The sequence below is a fragment of the Perognathus longimembris genome, chromosome 5 (assembly GCF_023159225.1).
Source record: "Perognathus longimembris pacificus isolate PPM17 chromosome 5, ASM2315922v1, whole genome shotgun sequence".
NCBI classification, from domain to species: Eukaryota; Metazoa; Chordata; class Mammalia; order Rodentia; family Heteromyidae; genus Perognathus; species Perognathus longimembris.
In genome coordinates this window covers 65555452-65579607 of record NC_063165.1, presented here as the reverse complement: position 1 = coordinate 65579607, position 24156 = coordinate 65555452, and positions in this window count along the sequence as shown.

The window sequence follows — 24156 nt, the reverse complement described above, 5'->3', positions numbered from 1 at the left end:
ATGAAGCAGAAACATTTATAAATAATTAACTTCTTACAGGGAATTACCCAGAGATAGGAATGACAACTGAGTGTAAAGAATTTTTTAGGCCTGAGAGAGGGTTTCCAAGAACAGAACATGTGTAACAAGAAGAGTCAGGTATCTCCTCCCCAAAACTGGGATCCAGACTTTATTCAACAGGTGTATATGCACTTGATGGATGCCAGGATGCTGAGTTGGTCTGCCTGGAAGCAGGTTTCCAGATGGCAAGCCAAGGCTCTCCATCAGCCTGCAGAGTGAGGCACTTGTGGGCCTTGCTTATTCTGCTCCCTATGGTGGGAGATACTGAATTCTCTTGAAAGCATGTAGGATTTGCAGGAAGCTAATCAGAAAGCTCTCCACCAGAGCAACTGCAGTGCTTGCTGGAAACCACTTTAATGGTTGGGCTAGAAGGGGGCAAGGGACAGGGAATGCTAGATTCAGTAAGGAACTACGTAAAAGCAAGAAGGAAGAAAAATGTCCTTGAACTGAGAAAAGAGGCCAAACATGCTCCTTGCAACATTTTTTATATTACCAAAGAATTGAAAACACACTTTAAACAGTAATGCAATAGGTAAATAAATAGGATAGGTTTATATAAGAAAAATATAGTTAATACAAATTTGGAGTGAAATTATACTTCTGAACAATAGAGATGTATAGTTCGGCATTGTACAATATTATATAGCATACAAACTTTTAGAATATTGAACATGATACAGTATGTATAATATACCTGTGGTAATGTATAAGATTTAGAAGGCTGATTAGCTTTGAAAAGAGTAAGAAGAGAACAGGATTGGAGAGACGTATACAGGGATATTTAATTAGGTTTAATACTTCATTACTTTTTTTTAACAATCTACAAGATGAGAAATGTTGACTGAATAGTTAAGTAGTGGAGATTCAGATATTTGTCATATTATACTTTACAGCTTGACTGGCCACACTGGTACATTCTGAAATACAAGGGAAGAAGTAGAACTATGGCTCAAGAATTAGAGAGAAGCCAGGCCCTGGTGGCTCATGCCTGTCTATAATCCTAGCTACTCAGAAGACTGAGGTCTGAAGATCACAGTTCAAAGTCAGCCCTGGCAGGAAAGTCCATGAGATTCCTATCTCCAATTAACCACCAGAAAACCAAAAGTGGTGCTGTGGCTCAAAGTGGTGGAGAGCTAGCCTTGAGCCAAAGCTCAGGCCTTGCGTTCAAGCCCCATGACCAATTAAAAAAAAAAAAAAAAAGAGTCTACATGCATAACAGCTTGAGGAAAAATGCCAAGCAAAAGCTAGGAAGGCCCTGAGTTCAAGCCCCAGTATTGGTACACACACACACACACACACACACACACACACACACACACGTATGTATATGTATGTTGGTATACATATATGCGTGTATATTTAAATATATGTAATAAAAGTGCTGAAATAAAAGGAGAATAATTTTAAAATCTGTTCAACTGAAAATCTCCTACTTTTCTGACCCACCATTGCTTTTCCACAGAATGCTCTTTAATTTGTATTGAACTCTTTTCCACATATCACAGATTAGGGAAGGGATAAGTGGCTCAAATGAAACTGCTCATAAAATACATAATGCAATCCACAAAGTTATAAAAAGAAGAACAATGCTACTAAGGAAATTGGCCTTTAGTTTAAGCTGAGTCTGATAACTCAGAAGACAAACATCATTCTCCCAGTCCTTTGATTCTCAAGCCCTATCTTACAATCTATTTGTGATATCTCCATTCAAGGTTCTGATTTTCAAATAGTCATTTAAATATGTATGTATGTATGTATGTATATATGTATGATGTATGAGAAGTGGTATATCCATTTCATTCTCACAAATTTTCCTGATTCTACAGAAACTCAATCAGTTGTAACACCCTTTAATTTTCCACTAAAATAGTCATATTCCAGTTCAAAGCTTTCAAAACCTACAAGAGCTTATGTTTGGGACAATGATTGACATAGGCCTTTGGGATAGTGACCAGAGACCTGCAGCTATTCTTCAGTAACTATTTGTTCTTATAGATGTCTGTGTAATTTAAAATCATGAATTCACATCTTGTGACTATCACTTGTGCCATTTGAATGGTTTGATTCTTAAATGAGTAAAGAAATTCATAAGAGCAATCTTAAATGGAAACAAACACTTGAGATTACTGACTGGTACCATCGGGTATAATTTGCTGACCTCAATATTTGTTATTCTTTCTACAAACAAATTCTGGTGCAGTCTTAATTTGTAAAATTGTAAGGAATCCTTGTCAGAGTGACTAATTCAAGAACTGAAAATTGCCACAACATTTAAGCACTGTAAAAGGATTGTCTACTTTCTTGTCAACCTCTCTGTCTTTCATGTATGGAGTTAACTCTTTCAGTGGTGTCACAAAAGATAATCACATTTAACAGGTGGTTTAGGGTTTTTTTTGGGGGGGGGGGCTGCTTGATTTGTTTTTGGTTTTTTGCCAGTACTCGGCTTGAACTCAAGACCTTATACTCTTATTTGACTTTTTCACTCAAGGCTGGTACTCTACTACATGAACAACATCTCCACATCTGGCTTCTTAGTGATTACTTGGAGAAAAGTGCCTGACAGACTTTCCTTCCCAGGAAAGTCCTTCCCAGCTTTGAGTCATGATCCTCAGATCTCAGCTTCCTAACTAGCTAGGCTTACATGTGTAAGATACCGGCACATAACTCAGTTTTGTTTGTTCTTAATGCACCAGTTTTAAGCTGATAGTAGTCCATTGTATTTCTGTAATAAAAATGACCAATGAAATTCTAGAATTAGTATAATCTTGGACTAGCATATGCCTTCCTTCATTCAATGGATATTTGCTGATACCCTCTATGTGCTAGACATTGTTCTAGGAATTGGTGATTGTAACAGGAGTGAACAAGGAAAAGGAAATCTTTTACCAATCCAATAACTAAGAGAAACATGGCAATAAGTGCTACTCTAGGAACAATTGAGGCTGATAATTCAGAAACTTGGCCTTGCTTTCTATTTAACAAATATTTTTAGTAGCAAATATATGTTAGGCATTATTCTAGGAGCTGGGGAGGCAGAAGTAGTAAAGCAGGATAAAGAATCAGTACCTGCTCTTGTGATGCCCCATTGCTTTTTTGAAGGGCAAACCTATATCACAGGTCTTGATCAGCTTCATGCACCAAACCAGTAGATTCCAAAGAGTGATGTTTTTAACACTAAGTGGACAGGAGAAGACGTGGGTAATGCATGACTAACTCAATAATTCTTCTGCAGTGTAATATACTATGATGTCTTTCTAACTAAATGTATTTAATTTTAAAAAGATGAGTTTCAAAATTACTTAAGAATTAAGCAAAGATTGTATGTAGACTTGTAAAACGTAAGTTATGGTGCTGTGTGTATGACTAAAAAAAATAATGAGAAACACATCTTTCACCCAAAGTTGGCAAGTCATCATTCCACTGTCCAAATGCTCAGATAAGGTTTTTATCTTTTTGAGTTTTTTATAGCAACAGGACACATAGTCAATCTTGAGGATATATGAGATGGGGACCAATTGAATATACTTTACTACTGTCTGCTGTGAACTGCTTGAAAATGGGGAAAGTTTCTCTTACCTATAGCTCTCAACATCTCAGCACTTAGTAGATACTAAATTAATTCTGCATGGAGAAATGAAAGAAGCTATTTATGAACTCTGGCTCTTTTATAGCACTCCCACTGCAGAGTATGCCCTGGCCTGACTGAATGTAATTAGCCATAGGGGCACAAGAGGGAACAGTCTCAGTGAGCCAATCACTCTACAAGAATGATTTAGGACTCTGCCCTGAAGATTCAGATCTGCCTTTCTAATAGAAAAGAACATAAAAGAGATTAACCTCTCTGCTATGTAACTACAGACCAATTGGTCTAGCCTGCCTCATATCAGTATCATAGAAGAACAGAGATAATGAAACCCCTCACCAAGTTGTATGTATTTTTAAGGTTGATTAAATTAAGACCCCATTAAATAATCTCTGACTACCACTGGGGTCTCAGTATTATGCAAATAATGAAGAGAATCTATGGAAAACTGAATTATAAGCTGAGTTTTCTTTGAACCTACAGAAACTAAAAGAAAGCAGGGAGAACAACCTTTGAAAAGTGACAAATAACATTCTAGCAATTTTATGTAAGAGAAAAAAGTTAGTATGCTAAAAATATAGCTACCTTTCTTATTTTCTGCAGCTTTAGGATAAAATTTCCAATCTTATAGGTTAATTCCTACCCTTCACTACTAAGGCACTTATTCTGTATTTCAAGATTTTGGATCAATATAAGATTATTAATGTGTTTGTCATAAAATTTTTGAAAGTAATTTCATTTCAAAGAATTAAGAATTCAATTACAACAAATAGAACATATTTTTGGAATAGGCATTATCTCACATTCATATTGATTTAACCGGAAATCATTCTCTTTTCCTTCCCAAATGGTGATTTTTCTCACTATTACTAACACCCAAATGAAATTAGTATCCTGGTCCTATAAATCCATTTGCAAGCTTTGTCACGTGTCATGAGAAATTTCTTTTGGTCCTATTAAGCAAGTTTGGTAGATGGCCATTGCCAAGTGCTCTTGTTCTCATCGGGCTAATTTTACAAGACTTCCTGAAATCATTTGGTAGAAGAGGATCCAAACTTCCAGGTCTGAAATTGAATTCTCCCAGCAGGATCCCCTCCAACAGTGGTCATCACTTTACTTTCTCTTTTGCCAGCTATGAGGCAAGGAGAATGAAATGGAGATGGTCTGCTCAGCTTTTAAACTTGATATTCTCCAAAGATTGTGCATATGATTTCCTCAATTGGAACAATTACTGGAAACAGGACTCAACCCCAGCTCTTCCCTGAGTCCACAGTAAATACCATGACAAGAGGGGGGAAATGGCTTTCTTCCTCTTGCTAATATATCTTTGATATGCATTGTTATCTAGATCCACTTACAAGTAGTTGTTGTGTCTGTTCTTTGACTTAGAGAATCAATCAAGGCATCTACCATTTCTCTGCAAGGAAAAAATGATTTCTTAGAGCTGACCATCACTTCTATGTCAAAACATCTTTCTAGGAAAGTGCATTTTATAAAACAACACTATGGTACAGCATATAAACAGTGTGCTTTCCAAAGACCAAACAAGCAAGGATTCTTTCTTCATTAATTCATTTGCATATTTACATGCACATTTTTGTGAGGGGGGCACGTCAAGTAAGAGATTAGAAGGCAATTTTCACGTAAAGGCTGCAAAGAAACATGATGTTATTCTGTGGACATTACTTGATTGTTCTTCATGGTCTTTTCTTTCAATTGGCATTTAGAGAACTAACCACACAGGCTGTTCCCACCTTCCTGTATGATACCATTTCTTCCTGTTCTTCTTATCTATAACTGTGATGATGCATAGCTTTCTCTCTTTTTTTTTTCTTTCTTGTGGGTTTGTGCAGTTTCTTGATGTTTGTGACAGGCCACGATAGGGGAAGCTTTTATCACCGTGGGGTTTGGAGGCCTCAGTAAATTGAAAATTGCAAATGAAATCCACTGGGCTTGAATTCATCAGCTATTATGTCAGATGACCTTTGGCAGCTGCTGATAAAAATGAGAGAATGTTAGCTCTGATCCAATTTTCAGCACTAACCATTCCTTTTCAAATCCATTCACAGTCAGGCAGCAGACACATGGGAAGTGAAAATGATAGGGTTTCAAGAGAACCGCATTGTGTTGCAGATTAAGATTTTCTCCCCCTATTTCTAGAGGTCGGCCCCCAGGCCCCTGTCTGGTATCTACCTATTGTCCAATCAGTTTCAATATCTGCTTCAGAGGACATGTTAGCCATCCTTACAGATAAGTGCTTACAGGAAAGAATGTTGGACTTAATAGTTTTGCTTCGGAGGCATCAAGGGTCGCAGTGTAGCAATATTGACTGGCACATGTTAGTTTAATCTGACATTCTAAAGAATGACACTAGATTCGCTCAGAGCTGTTGATCGCTAGGTGATTTTTGTTACCAGCTCTGGTTTTATAAACTTTATTTTCATGCAACTATTTATATTCATGAGTCAGAAGTATTCTAAAATGTCTATGAAGGAAAGCCAAGGAAACATAGCCTAAACTTGTCTCAATAATTAGAAATGCTAAAATTATGAAACTAGAAAAACAGGATGTGTTCTATCCTTGTAATCCAGTTAAAGATAAGCTTCCAATAGTGAAGTTGGAAGCTGGGTACCAGTGGCTCACACTTGTAAACTCAGCTACTCAAGAGCTGAGAATCATGGTTCCAAGCCAACCTGGGAAGGGAAGTCCATGGGACTCTTCTTTCCCATTAACTACCCAAGTGCTGCGAGGAGGGGTATGGCTCAAGCAGTAGAGCCTTAGCCTTAAACAAAAAATGCTTAGGGATAGCAGAAGCCCTGAGTTCAAGCCCCAGTTCTGGTACAAATAAATAAGTAAGTAAATAAACAAACAACTCTCCTTGATCTCCCTGTTCCCTGGGGGCAACAGCTGAGACTTCTGTGAAGAGATGCATCTTTTCTTTCATAGGCTTGAACTGAACTCTCAGTCCTCTTGATATTCCAGATCAGATGCCTGAGTTGTGAGAATAGAACCAGAATTTTCAGGAAAATGTTATTGTATAAAACAATTCAGATAAGGTGGAAATGAAGTCGATGTTCCCAGAAGTTCTTCCAAAATGAAGGCAGTTGTCTGTGGAAGATATAACCACAATGGTTCTGCATAAATCCAGTATTTTACCCTTGAAATCTCTAACTCTGGAAAGACTGGGGAAAACACAGCAGCAAGCAGCAGAAGATACAATTCCCAAACAAGAAATGGCAGAGAAGAAACCAGGGCCAAGAACCCAGCACACTAGAGAAGACACTGCCACTCAAGTTACTCAATAATAAAAATATCCTGTATCTTGATGCCAAAAATAGCATTTGCTAATAAAACTGAGTATTCCTGTAAGTACAGATAATCAAGATTGGGGACACTTGTAAATTTGAACATTTGTATTAAACACAAACGTTGACAAATTTTATGGGATTTTCTTTCACTCAGCCATGTTTTTGTAATTCTAAATTACCATTAACCATTACTATTGCTATCAATTTTATACAGTTATGAGTGACTCAATGCAACATCAACATAAAAATCATCTTTATGTATTTATTGCAAACCTGAATTTTAAGATATATCCTACCTTGCATAAAGTAGTTACGTTGGGCTTTCATATTGCCCAAGAAAATAAGTTTATTCAAAATAAATAAAGTGGAGCTGGGGTATCCTGAAGTAAATCAGTGCCTCAACACTGGTAAATTCCTCAATACAATAATGATTTCTATTGTGAAGGAAAAGAGAACTGGATTTATTACTTTCTGCTGACATACCATGAGCCAGCAAGATAATACTGCGAATGAATGAGTCATATCTATGGTTTCCTACCTGTGAAACCAAAGAGCCATCTGAAACTAAAGAAAATTAAAGACTTTATTTCCCATCATTCATCTATATTTTTAAAAATCTCTTTCATTTTATCCTCTGAATATGCTGAGTTCATGAGGTAGAAGACCCTGAAAACCATGAAGTTAACAAATGGCAAATAATGGAAAACTATATGGTATTGTAAATATTCTCAAAAAGCTTTTAATAAAATCATTTGTTTTTATTGTTATTATTAAGAGGTTGTACAAATGAGTTACAATTCCATAAGTTATGTGTACAATCCTTCTTGGTCAGTGTCACCTCTTCTTTCATTTCCCTCCATTTCCCCTCTCCCATTTCTACCCATACATTACAGTTTATTTTTTACATAGTGTATATTGAGTACGAGGACTACATTTACTCATCCTCTTTCTGTCCATTCCTGTTCCTCCTTGCACCCTCTCTAACAAAAAAGATTTTAACAAGTTGAGAAATCTATACTGTCCAGGTATGCAGATGTGTTTTTTTCGTATTTTTGCCCTATAGTAAAGGAAAGTAGCTAATCATGTGTTGCTAGCAGTAACAAACATTTTTCATAATAGTTCTCTTCTGACTTACAGCACCATAGCAATATGGAACCATAAAAATATTTAATGGAACATGAATGTCAGTCTTTGGAAGTTAAGAATATGGTCCCTTAAGCTTACTTCATAAGAAAGACAAGAGGAGGGGGATATGATGAAAGTTCATTATATGCACAAGCTAAAATGTTATAATAAAACTCCTTATTTTGTACATTTTAAAAAGTTAAAGAAAAATGTGAATATATTGATATTATATATGCCAAAGAATATATATATATGCATTTGAACGGTACATCTTAAGTTCAAAAAATAATTTAAAAATAATATCCCATTGCTTGCTTTATTACCTCTTCCAGGAACCCTTAAATATTTTAATTATCTTCAAGTAGTTGTGCAAAGGATTACCATTCAACAAATCAGTATCAATGCTTCTTGATCAATATCATCACTTTCCTCTCCTTTTCTCCCACCCCAAACCCTCCTCTCAATTTTCCTGGTTTAATAAATCCACATTGGATATTATAACTGCATTTCCCCTCTTCCTGTCTTCATTCACCAACTCCTTTCCCCTGACCTCCCTCACGCACCTTTCAAGTACCAGTTTCCTGCTACTTATTTTATGTGACTTTTCTAAGGTATTACCCCACTTGAAGTCTCCCCACTTGAATTCTCCCCTCATATACCATAACACACTTGTGAGTGCTTACCTACATCACTGATTGTGTTTACTTGCATATTTATAAATTAGATGTAGGGTCCACATATGAGAGAAAATGTGTCCTTTGTCTCTCTCTTAAATTCCTTTAAGAAAAGACAATGTAACCAAATGCCAGTGGTTCATGCCTGTAATCCTAGCTACTCAAGAGGCTGACATCTGAGGATTTCAATTTGAAGCCAGCCCAGATAGGAAAGCCTCGGAGACTCTTATCTCTAGTCAACCACCAAAAATTTAGAAAAAGTCTAGTATGACATAGGGCTGGTTGCTCTTTCCAATGGGTAGCCACTAAACTTCAATTAAAATGGAATGAAATTAAGACTTCTTTTTCTCATTCATACCAGTCATGTTCCAAACACTTTCCAGATACATGTGACTAGTACTATGGTATCAGAACATGTCCATCATAGCAAGTTCTGTAGGGCCCAAACAGGAAATACTGTTAGAGAAGGGATGGGATTAAAGAAAGGTCAGGAGGTGGGAGCAATAAATTAGCCAAATCTCAGTTTGAGCCCTGGGACAAAATACAAGAAATAATATATCCATGTATTTCCTCCCCACATCTAAATTGGAAATACATGCCTATGAAAGGATCAGTGACTCAATTGTTTCACTGGCTGGTCTGGTTCAATAATCATGCTGAGTTCATACTATAAATCAATAATGAAGACATAAGACTTAACAGACCTATCTAATTGCTCCAACTATCTGAACATGCAGATCACAGTGGCTGAAAGCCAGGACCCAGGGTACAGCCAAGTGTGGGTTCTGTTGTTTCTTCTGGCAGGGACCTGTTAGCTGACTGGGTCCAAACTCAATGACTTGGGACTTACTGATCTCAAAGAACATGCTCATCACTAAATCATTTATTTCTTTAGACCAAGTGGCAGTATTGATAGCAAGACCTAAATGATAGAGATTTGAGGAAACTCTTAATTCAGAGAAAGACATTACCTGTTACATAAGTATGGCTGAACTGAGTCTTGTGTGACCTAGTCACTGATAAAGTTGTGAAATACAGACTCCACATAGTCTTGGTCAGAGCTGCTCTCCATCCCTGACAGAAGACTAGTTTGGCTCAATCATGTAAAGTTACAGAGGGTCAAACAGAGTGTACAAGCCAGGAAAGCAAATCAACAAGACTCTACGATGTTTGCCTTTACTGGTAAAGAAACCTCTAGAAAACCATATCATCTAGGGGAAACCAAAGCCAGATTAGGACATGTGGAATCTGAGTTCTACTAATTCCAGAATCAACCGTTGTTATGCTTATAACTATACTTTGAGTCATTTAAAATATAACTCTGACTTGACTTTTAATGTGCATCCGGAGTGTTTTTTGACACCATTAGTAGGCATGTTTTTTTATATATCCTCATTACACAAAAGATACTTCTCCTTTCTCTCTCTTTCTGTAACTGTCCTCCTATTGTGTGTGTGTGTGTGTGTGTGTGTGTGTGTGTGTGTGCCAGTACTGGTGCTTGAACTTGGGGCCTGGGGCCTGTCACTGAGCTCTTTTTATTGAAAGTGGCCCTCTGCCACTTGAGCCACAGCTCCACTTCTGGCTTTTTGTGGTTAATTGGAGAGAACGGTCTCACTGATTTTTCCTACCCTAGCACCTATGAACTACAATCGCAGGTCTCAGCCTCTTGAACAACTAGGATTACAGGTATGAGCCATCAGCTCCTGTCTGGTTTTGTTTTGTTTTGGGGGCTTGAACTCTCAGGGCCTGGGCTCTATCCTTGAGCCTCTCTGTGCTGGGAAAGGTTAATAAGAGAGGTTTATAGGAGTGTGGAAAGGGTTTACAAAGCTTTAAAAATGTATATAAATAAATATAACCCTGATACTTCGGGGATTTTCACCTTTCATGGGGGTCTCTGGAATGTAACTCTTGCAACAGGTAAGAGATCACTATAGTTTATTGGAGATAAAAGTCTCATAGACTTTCCTGCCTGGGCTGGAGTCAATCCATAATTCTCAGATCTCAGCTTCCTGAGTAGCTAAGATTACATGTGTAAGCCACTGGCACGCAGACTTATTTTGTTTTTGAAACAAGGTTTCATCACTATTTTTGCCTGTGCAAGTCTTGAACTTGTGATTTGTCCTGCCTCTTCCTCCCAAGTAACAGGATATGGTTCTCTATCCTGATTGTGGTCCTCAATGCATATGATCAAAACTCATATAACTACACACTTATAGGAATGAATTTTTCTGAATCTGAATCTGAATCCTTAAGAGGAATACATACACTATATACTTTGGTGTTAAATGGTATCTATGAAACTTAAGTATCTCTTTAACACTTTAACATTAAATCAGTGCTATTCATATACGATAATTTCATTATGTGATGATGTATAACTGAGGAAATGATGAGGATCTCGGCAGAGTTGTGTTACAGTTAAAAAAGAACTGGATTTAGACTCAGAAAATCTTGTTTTATTTATTACTATTATTTCTTTGTTTTGGTGGTACCAGAGCTTGAACTCAGAGCTTACTTGTTAAGCAGGCTCTTTCCACTGAGCTATACCTCCAACTTGAAGTCAAATGCTTCTACTTACTAATCAGGAAAAAATAATTATCACACTTCACAGCCAGTGGTAATTAAATACATACTCAAGAATTATTCTCTAGTCTCTATAAATTACTCACTTAATCTTGAATAAACCTGTAAAGTCAGTATAATTATCATATTTAACAAGAGAAAACTAAAACACAGAAAGTTGAAGTAATATGTTCAATGTCACCAGCATTTAAAGTGGCTATAGCATATAGACACTGTGGGTACTTCATATTTCTAACAAATCTAAATTAATGTCAGACATAATTCAGGTTTAAGCACATATACTGGTTCTTCTTACCATCTCTGAGTTTCCATCCTTCTTAATAAAAGCAAGAGGAGTATTATGTTCTTATCTCACAGGAAAGGCCACTATGCAGCTCAAAATGAGCTAGTAATTTGCAAATGTACTTCCTCAACTCCTAGTTGTGCTTAGGGTCTCACATTGGGTTGCTATGTCTTTGTCTGTGAGTAGAAGAGTCAGTGATTCCAAATGTGTGTCATCTGCTGCTGAGATCCTACTTGCTCCCATTAGTCACAGTCAGTCACCCAATTCCAAGAAAGGACAACAAGTGCATGCCAGCTCCCTGCACCTAATTCTACAGAAAAGTCCTTGTGGTCATTTTTGCCTCTGAAGAAAGAAAGAAAGGAAGAAAGAAAGAAAGAAAGAAAGATAAAGAAAGAAAGAAAGAAAGAAAAGAAAGAAAGAAAGAAAGAAAGAAAGAAAGAAAGAAAAGAAAGAAAGGAAGAAAGAAAGAAAGAAAGAAGAAGGAAGGAAGGAAGGAAGGAAGGAAGGAAGGAAGGAAGGAAGGAAGGAAGAGAGAGAGAGAAGGAAGGAAGGAAGGAAGGAAGGAAGGCAGGAAGGAGGAAGAAGGAACGAAGGAAGGAAGGAAGGAAGGAAGGAAGGAAGGGAAGGAAGGAAGGAAACCACTGGAAAAAAAAAGAGAAAAAGAAAGAAAAGGAAGAAACTGGGGTAGGAAGGGGGAGGATTGCAGGAAAGAGTGAGAACTCCACTCCACCAAGCTACTGTGGGAAAAAAGAATTGATTCAAATGAGAACCATTCTCCAACCTACCATTGTCTTCCATTCATGGTAGGTGGGTACTATCACATTTTCAAAATTCATGAATGAATTCTTAGTGTAAAAGATTTATAAATAAAAATACTATGTAACACAGAACATTAAAATTACTTTCCATCCCCAGAAAAAATATATACATATGGGATATGTGTAACTTTTAAATAAAGACAAGTTGTTCTACCTAATTGAACTACCTGAATGAATGTCTGAATGACATTCAACAGAATCACATATCCAAGCACTAAAGGTCATTAGTCTATGAATATCCAAAATTATGACCAAACAGCTTGTGATTATAGGTCATACTTTATTATCAGTACTTTCCACCAACATATTGTATTAGTTGTGTTTTTTTTTAATACAAACTCATTCAAAAGGAGTAAACGCGGGGCTGGGAATATGGCCTAGTGGCAAGAGTGCTTGCTTCGTATACATGAAGCCCTGGGTTCGATTCCCCAGCACCACATATATAGAAAACGGCCAGAAGTGGTGCTGTGGCTCAAGTGGCAGAGTGCTAGCCTTGAGCAAAAAGAAGCCAGGGACAGTGCTCAGGCCCTGAGTCCAAAGCCCAGGACAGGCAAAAAAAAAAAAAAAAAAAGAGTAAAAGCAAGTAACTTAAACTCAAGGTTAAGCAGAGACATTAGATAAATGAAATTGATTATAATAAACTGCAAAACACTGTGAACAAATGCTTTTTTTAATTTAAATTTTATTTTAGAGGTAATGTACAGAGAGGTTATAGTTATATAAGGTAATTAGCACTTTTCTTGTCCAAAAATATTACCCCCTCCCTCATTTTTTCCACTTTCCCTCCCTGCCCAGACTCCAATCCCCCACAAATTATAAAGTTCATTTCCAACAAAGTATCTTGTTGTGAGAATCACTGTTGCATTGGTTCACTCTTTGTCCTTTGTCTCACCATTTTGTGATTCCCACTCCCTTCCCCAAATCAGATAAACATATATACAAGACACAGGGTGCCAAAATAAAAAAAAAATAGTGACAACAGAAAATAAAATGAAATTAAAAAGAAATAGCTTCACACAGTACATTTAAAAAAACACTCTTATTTCCATATCTTGGAGTTCATTTCAATTAGCATCATTTTATATGGCTTTTCCTACATAGCTATTGAACTATTGTGATCCTCTGCTAGGACTATCCTAGACATACACTAAATATTACGAATGAGAGAAACCATGGAACCTATGGATCTGGCTTACTTCACTTAATGATTTTTTTTCTCCAGTCTTTCCATTTCCTTACAAATGGGCGATGTCATTGTTTATGATGGAAGCATAGGATTCCATTGTGTATATATACCACATTTTCTTGATCCAGTCAGCTACTGAGGGGCATCTGGGTTGGTTCCATATTTTAGCTATGGAAAATAGTGCTGCAGTGAACATAGTTGTGCTGGTGGCTTTAGTGTGGTTTTGGTTGTGATCATTTGAGTAAATGCCCAGGAATGGGATTGTCGGATTATAGGGAAGCTCTATATTCAGTGTTTTGAGGAACCTCCATACTGCTTTTCAGAGTTTACATTCCCACCAACAGTGTAGAAGCATTGTCTTTTGGCCACAACCCCACTAGTATCATTATTTATTTTCCTGATAATGGCTTTTATAACTGGGGTGAGGTGGAATTTCAATGTAGTGTTGATTTACATTTCTTTTATGGCCAGAGATGTTGAACATTTCTTCATGTGTCTATTGGCTATTCTTATTTCCTCTCTAGAGAAGCAAGCCTCTTTTTAATTCTCTAGCTCACTTATTAATGGGGTGGTTGTTTCCTTAATGATTTGTTATTGCAGGGGTTAATTTTTTGAGCTCTAGATATATTTTTGATATGAGGCCCTTGTCTGTTGCATAGCTAGTCAAGATCTATTTCTACTTATCTTGTCTGCTATGTCCTTTGCCATGAAGAAGCTCTGAAGTTTAATGGAATCCCATTTATCCAGCCTTTATTTGATTTGTTGTGTTTCTGGATCTTTTATTTAGGAAGTTTCAACCTGTGCCAAGGAGTCCTAGTGTATCCCCTATCCCGTCCTGTAATATTTGTAGAGTATCTGCTCTTGCCTTGAGGTCTTTGATTCACTTGGAGTTGATTCTGGTGCAGAGTGGTATATAAGGATCTAACTTCAGTTTTCTACACATGTATAGCCAATTCAGCCAGCACCATTTGTTGAGGAGGCTGTTTTAATTCCATCTGATGATTTTGGCTCTGTTATCAAACACTAGGTGGCCATGGGTCTGTGGGATCATTTCTGGGTCCTCAATTCGATTCGATTGGTCCTCAGGCCTGTTCATGTGCCAGTTTCAAGCTGTTTTTATAACTACAGCTTTATAACAGATTTGAAGTTTGGTATTGATATTCCTCCAGCACTATTTTTTCTGCTAAGGATTGTTTTGCTATTCAGGGTCTTCTATTATTCCATATTGAATTGTTGGATTCCTCCTTCTATTTTATTAAAGAATATTGTTGGAATATTGATGGGTATTGCATTGAATTTGTAGAAAGCTTTTGGCAGTATTGCCATTTTCACAATGTTAGTTCTCCCAATCCAAGAGCATGGGAAGTTTTTCCTTAAATCTGCTTTAATTGTTCAGGCTTTTTAAAAAGTAACTTTTAATTTTTCAGGTATTCAACATTCTCCTCTTAGAGGTCTTTCATGTTTTCGGTTAGCTTAATTCCTAGGTATTATAATTTTGGGGAGGATTTGCTTTTCTGATTTCAGCCTCACTCTTCTCATTGTTGGCATACATAAAAGCTACTGATTTTTGTGGGTTAATTTTATACCCTGCTACTTTGCCAAAGTTTTGGATCAGCTCAAGTAACTTGGGAGAGGAGTCTATGAGTTTTTTAAATACAGGATCATGTCATCTGCAAAAAGGGAGAGTTTTCTTCTTTCCCTATTTAGATCCCCTTTATGTTTACCTCTTGCCTTATTGCTTTGGCTAGGAATGCCAATTCTATATTGAAGAGGATGAGCATGGGCTCTTAATGATTTGCAAAACTTTCTTAAAGTCCAATAAGGACAGAAGTTTTCAGAATTAAATGTAAATTCCTTTAATCCATTCCATCTGATTTAATGAGTATTAATTGTAATTCAAGTTCAAAGCTGACACTGTGGGCTGGGATGTAGCTCAGTGACAAAGCACTTGCCTACCAAGTGCAATGAAAAGAAAAGAAAAGACAAAAAAAAAGCTGACACTAGCCATCTCCTTTGCAAATAATAACGATAGTGAGCTTCTATTCCATATACAACTTGGGGGAAGGGGAGGTCGGGAGAAAAACTGGGAGAATGAGGAAGGGGTAAAATTATCCAAAAAGAAATGTAATTATTGCCTGACTTATGTAACTGTAAACCCCTCTGTACATCACCTTTACAATAAATGTTTTAATAAAATAAATAAGCTAGTTCTAGCTTCCGCATATTAAAGAAAATGTTCATGCTTTGTATCTTTGGCCCTGCATTCCTTCATTTATCACTTTTTCAGACACATCCTTTTTTTTTTTGCAAGTGATGTAATATCATTCTTCCTAATGGATGAGTAAAATTCCATTGTGTACATATACCACAATTTTCTTGATCTACTTGTTCATTTGTTTGATAAAGTTGGGAGCACCAGCATTAGATGCATAGACATTAAGAATTGCAATGTCTTCCCAAAAGAGACTTCCATTTATTAATATGAAGTGACTTTCTGTGTCTCTTCTAACTAATTTTACCTTGAAATCCACTTTACAGATGTTATTCTCACTACTCCAGCCTCTTTATGAAGGTCATTTGCTTGAAAGACTTTGTTCCAGTAGGACTTAGATCTTAAATGTTCTCCCACTAAAGGCAATGTGTAAAGGCTCGGTCACCAACCTGGGTGGTATTAGGAGGCGGGCCTACTGGAAGAAATTTAGATCCTCAAAGGGGACTGTTCCTTTTCTCTCTCTTTCTCCTAGCTTCCTGGCCACCATAAACAGGTTTGCTGTACTGACGTTCCCACCATGGTGTACTGCCAAAAGTAATGGAGCCAAATGACCATGGACTGAATCCTCAGAAATCATAAGCCAAAATACATGTTTCCTCTTATTAAGTTGACTTTCTCAAATCTTTTCTCCTGGTAACCAAAAGCTAACACAGCAGAGATGTATAAATTTTAATCAAGGTACTCAGTTACCAAAGGATAGAATGGAGAGAAACCAAATACTATAAGAAAACATGTAAGAAAACAATAAATACACCAACAAAATGGAAAATTGAAATAGAGCTATTTCCTTGTTTTTTTTTTAAAGTTTCACACTCAGTAACAATTAAAGTAATTGAAATTTAATGAAGAAAAATGGTTGACAAGTGAACTTAGCAACAGCAACATCAACAAAAAAAATTAACAGTCAATAATAATATAGCAGAGGAGACCATTGCTACTTTGGACACTGATGAAAGGGAACTAAGCAACTCATGGGGTGGGAATGGGAAGGATGGAATGAGTGAAGGAGGGAACAGATGTTACTAAAGGAACGTAATGTACATATTATTCAAAATGGAGAAAATGATTTTATTATTAAAGTTCATAGATTTTACAAGCTATGTAGAGTAGAATGATAATTTTCATCATTGTGAGAGTTAAAATATATACTGTGAAATATATGTAATAACAAACCCAATTTAAAAAATTAACAATATTTTCAATCCTAGCAAAAGCATATGCATTCGTATAGTATGCATATATATGTATGTATATATAATTGATAATATTCTACAATGTTTTATCTTTACCTTTTTTTCATTTTATAAACATATACATAGCTAATAACTAATTTACAGGATGTAAGCAGAGTTGAAAAATAATCTGTAAACAGTGAAAGGTCCTGAAATAAGAAAGTGACCAAAATTAATGCAAATAAGCATAAGACCAGAATAATATGGGAAAAGTACACAAATAAAACAAAATCAAAGTAGCTAGGAAGTAAATGTCTAGAGCTATAAAAGAGCTACTTAGTTTAATTTTAATAATTAACCAGCATCTAGCTCAAAATAATCACTAAATAACTCAATACATTAAAAAATAAGCAAAATAAAACATAGGGCACTTCTCAGCATATGGTAAGCCCTCAATATTGGCTCTTGGCTATATGAACAAGTAAGCAGCAACACTGAATAAACATCCTTCTTTACCAGGAAAACTCCAAATTTATTCTGAGATACATGGTACAAACATTGTCTCTATTTGTAGGGGGATTATTCCTGAGAGTACAAATGATAATAAGCTTTTGTCTTTTTTTTCCTGGTACTGGGGCTTGAACTCTGGGCCTGGGCTTTGTCCCTGAGCTCTGTTAGCTCAAGGCTAGCACTCTACCACTTGAGCCACAGTGCTACTTCCAGATTTTTCTGTGATTAATTTGAGATAAGAGTCATAAGGACATTCCTGCCTTGGCTGGCTTCGAACCACAGTCCCCAGACCTCAGCCTCCTGAGTAGCTAGGATTATAGGCATGAGCCACTGGCACCAGGTAATAAGCTTATTTTTGAAGCCTAAAATGTATAATAGAAACCAGCGGGTTTTTCTCTCTCTTTTTCTCTATGTTGAAAGCATACCATTTGCTTTTTCCTCTTAGGACAATTCTTACCAGGTTAATGTAATATTATAATAATAAATGAGGCTAGTTTCATCTTTTATTTATTTATTTATTTTGCCAGTCCTGGGCCTTGGACTCAGGGCCTGAGCACTGTCCCTGGCTTCTTTTTGCTCAAGGCTAGCACTCTGCCACTTGAGTCACAGCGCCACTTCTGGCCATTTTCTGTATATGTGGTGCTGGGGAATCGAACCCAGGGCTTCAAGTATACAAGGCAAGCACTCTTGCCACTAGGCCATATCCCCAGCCCCATCTTTTATTTTGACAACAGGGCTCCAAATGGTTTAGAACCTTCTAGTGAGGAATATTTCTTAAATTTCTCATCCATCCACATTTTGCTTATCCATTCATCTGTTGATAAGGTACTTGAGTTGTAAATCTTTTGGCTCTTTATGAATACTGCTGCTCTGAACTTTCACATGCAAGTGTCAAAGTCCTACTTTTCAATGTTCTTAGATGTATACATAGGAAAAAGGATAAACTGATGGGCAATCTAGTAATTCCACATTGCAACAGCAGCTGAGCCAATTTATCTTCCCTAAACTTATGAAGTGTCATTTTGATTTGTACTTCCCTAATACCTAATCATATTGGGCTTACTGATTGTATACTGTATCTGCTTTGGAAAAATGAGTACTTATGTCCTTTGTCCAGTTTTTCATTGTGTTATTTATCTTCTTGTTTTTCAGTTGAATTTCTTATGCATTTTGGATATTAAACTATTAAGTATTTGGCAAATTTATTCTTCATTTTATGGTTATTTTTTACTTTCTGGACAATGTCCTTGGAGTTACAAAAGTATTTAAGTTAAATGAAATCCAATTTAATTGATTTTTTTTCTTTGGTTACTCATGTGGATTTTTTTGTCATATCTAATAATTCCTTGTTCATCCCTTGATCATGAAAATTGATCTCTACTCTTTCTCATAAGAGTTTCATAATGTTCTTAAATTTATGCTGCCAATTAATTTTAGTTAATTTTATATATGGTATAAAGTAAGTTACAAATTTATTTTGGTTTTTTTGTTATTGTTGCTGTTTTTCTGTTGTTTTTGTGCCAGTCTTGGGGCTTGCCTTCAGGGTTGGGACTCTGTTCCTGAGCTTTTGTGCTCAATGCTAGTGCTCTACCACTGAGCCACAGCTTCACTTTGGGGTTTTGGGTAATTAACTGGGGATAAGAGTCTCACAGACTTTCTTGCCCTGGCTGGCTTCAAACCTTGACCCTCAGATCTCAGCCTCCTAAGTAGCTAGGATCACAAGCATGAGCCACTGTGTCTAGCTTGCTCGTTCCTTTCTATAGTTTTTAATTTCATTGTGCTATTTTTTGTGTGTATAGAGCAGGGTTTACTGAAGGTTTGTAAAGCTGGTTTTGTGTTCATAGCCCAATAATAATGAAGAATCAGTAACACTAATCTTAAAAATTGCCTCCAGCCATTGTGCTGATTTGAAAGTCCAGATTCCCACCATGTTGCAAATCTCCACTCTCTCCTTCACTTCACTGCTCAAAACAATGCACGCAAAAAATCAACTTTTTAAAATATCTATTCTAAATTAGGTTCTTTGCCACCTTGCATATCAACAGACCTCCTTTTTGACTTATGTATCATTTTATCTTCTTTCCTCCCCCTCAAAGGAAAAGAAAACTATGGATGTTTTCCATTATATATTAGGCTAACGTGTGTGTGTGTGTGTGTGTGTGTGTGTGTGTGTGTGTGTGTGTGTGTGTGTTGGTACTGGAAATTGAACTCGGGTCTGAACATTGTCCTTTAGCTTTTTAGCTCCAGGCTGGCACTCTACCACTTGAGTCATAGCTCCACTTCCCAACTTTTGCTGATTAATCAATTGGAGATAAGAGGTTCTTAGGCTTTCCTTCCTAAGCTATCTTCGAATATCAATCCTCAGCATTCAACTTCTTGAGTAGCTAAGACCACAAGCATGGGCCACCAGTGCCTATTTTCCATCTTAGAAGAAAGAAAAGGATACAGTAGCTTGAATTTTCAAATAACAGATTCGCTGTCTCCTTATTTCTCTCTCACTTTAGCAACACATTTGAAATACTTAAATATTTTGTACTAAAAGATAAACTGTTATGTATAGTATTTTAATCCTATTCTATCCTACTTTCTATCTAACTTTCTAAACTGTGTGTACAGATGCCCCAAGGACACTCTGGGAAATCTCTGTGGTGCTGTGGGATATTTAATAATTTTTAGTAAATGACAGATACTGTGTGAATTATTAAACTGTAGGTGATTCATAGTTTTAATATTATATCATAATGTATTATTTCCAGTAATTTTCATATCTTTACAAATCTGTGGGTTTATAACTAGTTTTCCCTGGTTGATTTGATAAAATGAAAAATACCATACTTAAAATCAAAAATCAGAATATGAGGAAGGCAGAATCTAATCTGATGCCAAGGAGAGAGAAGGTTTAAAGTGATTCCATAATGACTCCTTAGTTAAGTAATTTTCATTATTTAGGGATGAAATTTAAATATGTTTCTTTCAACTTGTATCTTATATACTACATAACCATATATTATTTTTTCAAAGGGTACTAAGTTGTTGAAACATAGTACTTATCAATTCCTTAGGATCTTCGTACTTAGTAAATGTAACTACTACATACTTTCTTTGATCTAGGGGCATTATGAAGATACTACCAAGTCAGTTTAGAGAACTCTCTCTCTCTCTCATCTCTCTCTCTCTCTCTCTCTCACACCACACACACAACACACACACAGTGTGTGTGACTGACATATATATACATATATCTATATACATATGTGTATATATACATATATGTACACATATATGTATATATATAATGTCAGCTTAAAAAGTATGAAAAGTTAACTAAAGCAATGAAAGGATTCATCCAGGAGATTCCTGTGAAAAGTGTTAGTTAATAACATTATCAAATATTACCTTCTTAAGGTATACTCCTGAAAAATCTTTAAAGGACATTGTCTTACAGTAGTCCATTTATGCTATTCTAACTTGATAGATGAGTCTAGAAATTATAAATCAATAATAGGAACTCATTTCTCACAGTTCTGGAGGCTGAAGAGTTCTGAGTCTGGGAAATCCTGGTCTCTGTTTCAAGATGCTACCCTGTCCCTGCCTCTTGAAGAGAGGAGGAACATAGCTTCACTTGGCTGAAGGAAAAAGAGCCAAAAAGTTACAGATGTTGAAAAGCTCCCTCAGGCCTCATTTATAAGGTTGCTAGTTCTATTCACAGAGCCTCTGCTCTTGTGATTCAGTCCCTGCCTCAAGGTCCCATATTTTACAACTGTCTTGTTGACACCTAAGTTTCAACCTGTGATTTTGGAGAAGATACCAGCTGTAAGTCAGAAAAGTCTTGGGGAAAAGTAAAAAACTGATAATGGAACTGTTTAAAGAATTGAGGCCCTCTAGTTAATTAACATTTCTCATTAGCTAAATGTTAATACGAAGTTCTACTTCAACTCTTTGCTGAAAACTTAAAAATATGTTATTCATTTGTCTGTCTTGGTAGATACAATTTACTGAAGATAGTTTTATTTTCCTTTGGCAATTAATTAATTTGATAAAATTAAATCTCTTGTCCAGTGCTCCAACAATAGGGTGTGCCAGAATGAGTATTTGAGAGTAGATACTCTCAGTAGAGCAAGTTGTATGCTGTTCCCCCTCATTAGCATCAGGCTCTTTGGTCTAATCAGCAGTTATTTCTGAACCACAGGTGTTGGGATTATTCAACCACTGGCTTGAATATACCTGATTGAAGGACATCCCTGGAAATTAAATTCTTTTCTGGTACTAGTGGAATCTTGAAAAAAAAAAAAACTAACTGGGCTATAAGTTAGACATCTTAAATTTGACACTGGGACCTACTATCTCAACTTTCCTTAATCACATTACTTTACTTCTAGTGTTTGCTTCCCTTACCTATAAAATGGCAGCAATACTAATCAAAAAAGACTATGAGCACGGGATGGGGAAAAATGCATATAAAGCTCATTCTAAGTGCCCCTAAATTGAGCAAAAATTGTTGTTAACATGTCCAAAATTAGTGCTTAGGGAATACATTTAGAAATGTTATCATAAGTAATCAAACAAAAGCATAAAATTGTATGCACAAATAATTGCTGATGGTTTATGAAGTATCACAAAAATACCAAATGTATTGTAAGGCTTCCAGATAGTGCATTTTTATGAAAAAAAGGAGATTATTTGCAATCTTGGCAGTTGCAGTTTCATTAGGAAAGACCAGGTACTTATTGTGTCTATTGCTGGGATTCACAGATGTCTCTAGATGTTTGCAGGAACAGACATGAGCCACAGAGACTAAGGGAAAACTGGTACTCAAAGACAGATAAAGGAAGGGCCTAGAAAAAGGGGTGTCATATTAGAGCTGGTCCTCTTACTTCAGAGGAAACATTTTATCTCGCATTCATTTTGTCTCTTTTGTCAGTTCATGTAGCAGATGTTCTTAGAACTTTCTCTAAGAAAAGTAAGTCATATTCTCTTTTAATATGAAGTTAGACACCAGTGACTCATGCTTTTAATCCTAGCTATTTAGGAGACAGAGATCTGATGACGGTACAACGCCAGCCTAGGCAGGGAAGTCTATAAGAGTTTTATCTCCAATTAACTAGCAAAAAGCCTAAAGTGGAGTTGTGGCTCAAAGTGGTAGAGTGTCAGCCTTGAGTGAAAAGGCTAAGGAACATTCCCAGGCTCTGAATTCAAACCTCAGGACTCACACAAAAAGTAAATAAATGAAAACAGAAAATGAAGAATGATGTAAGAAATGTAGAAGTAGATTTTTTTCTAAAATATAAGCTTAAATGAAATTACTCCCCATCCCCTTCCCCAAAAGACCATACAGAATAAGTCCAACAGACTTAATTCAGATTGGCGAGTTTGAAAATTCCTGAGGAGACATAAAATCATTAATATTACCATTGTCCACATGTTACTTTTCTATGGTACTTTTCTAAACTACAAAGCACTGTCTACACTACTGAAGAATTGTAATTATGGTAGCCTCACTTCACTGTAATGAGTCACAATTTTTATCACATTTATACAATGGGAAAGTAGATTTTATCAATGTTAATGTACAATTCAAAAATATAGTTAATAAACGAATGACCAAATAAGTGTTTTATCTAGAAAGGAATGAGGTGTTTTATGCTTCAAACAATGCAATGGGTCACATGCTGTCATAGGAATATGATGAGCTGTCTCTTTTATGTATTCCTTATATAATTTATACCTGGATAGAGTTGTTTGGCTCATCAAGAAATCTTTATGCTATACAGAGTTACATAAGTAGGCTGCCTGATGCATTATTCTTCACGTAAAAAAGGTTTATCTTTCCTGAGTGTTGTGATGAGCATTCGATTCATTTGTTCATGTGTTTCTGAGAATGACTTATTATGGTCAATGACTCTTAGATATCTGAGAGCAATTAATGTTACCTGCAGTTTAATATGGATGCCTCACTGCAGGTATTCAGGGGAAACCTTACTTGTTGCATGAAGATCACTTACTTCGTGATTAAATCTCTAACAATTCAGCCTCAAGAGTTCATGATATTTTCATGTGAAATTGGAGAAGTGTTATGGTGTACACACAAAGAACACTTTCCTCCAGTTCAAATGTTACAATTATAGAAAATTAGCTAGGAGAAACAAGGAAAGCCAACATGAACCTGACCTCTTTGCTTCTTCTTTTCTCTTGCATGCAATAACAATTCCATGTTTTGTTTGACATTACAGAAATTTAAATTGAAGATTACTCTTTGTTGTGCAAATAAAGTGATTCCAACTATAGCATCTTTCTGTATTCATCAAACCCATCAAAAATGATGCCATACTCTGATAATTCTCCCTTTGATCAGATAAATTCCAAAACTTTGCTCTTGCTAAGTAGTTATAGAAATGCAGCCAGCTCTTTCAGCAGGCTCTGGCTAGCTACTCAGCATAGTTGATGTGAAAAGGGACCAGCAGGCAGGAAAGAAGCCTCTCTTGGCAGGCAAGATTGAGAAGAAAGAGTGGAGCTATTGATAGGTACAGCATGATCTTTTGCTTGAGATGAAAAGACGTGCACAATACTTTTTGCTCTTCCTGA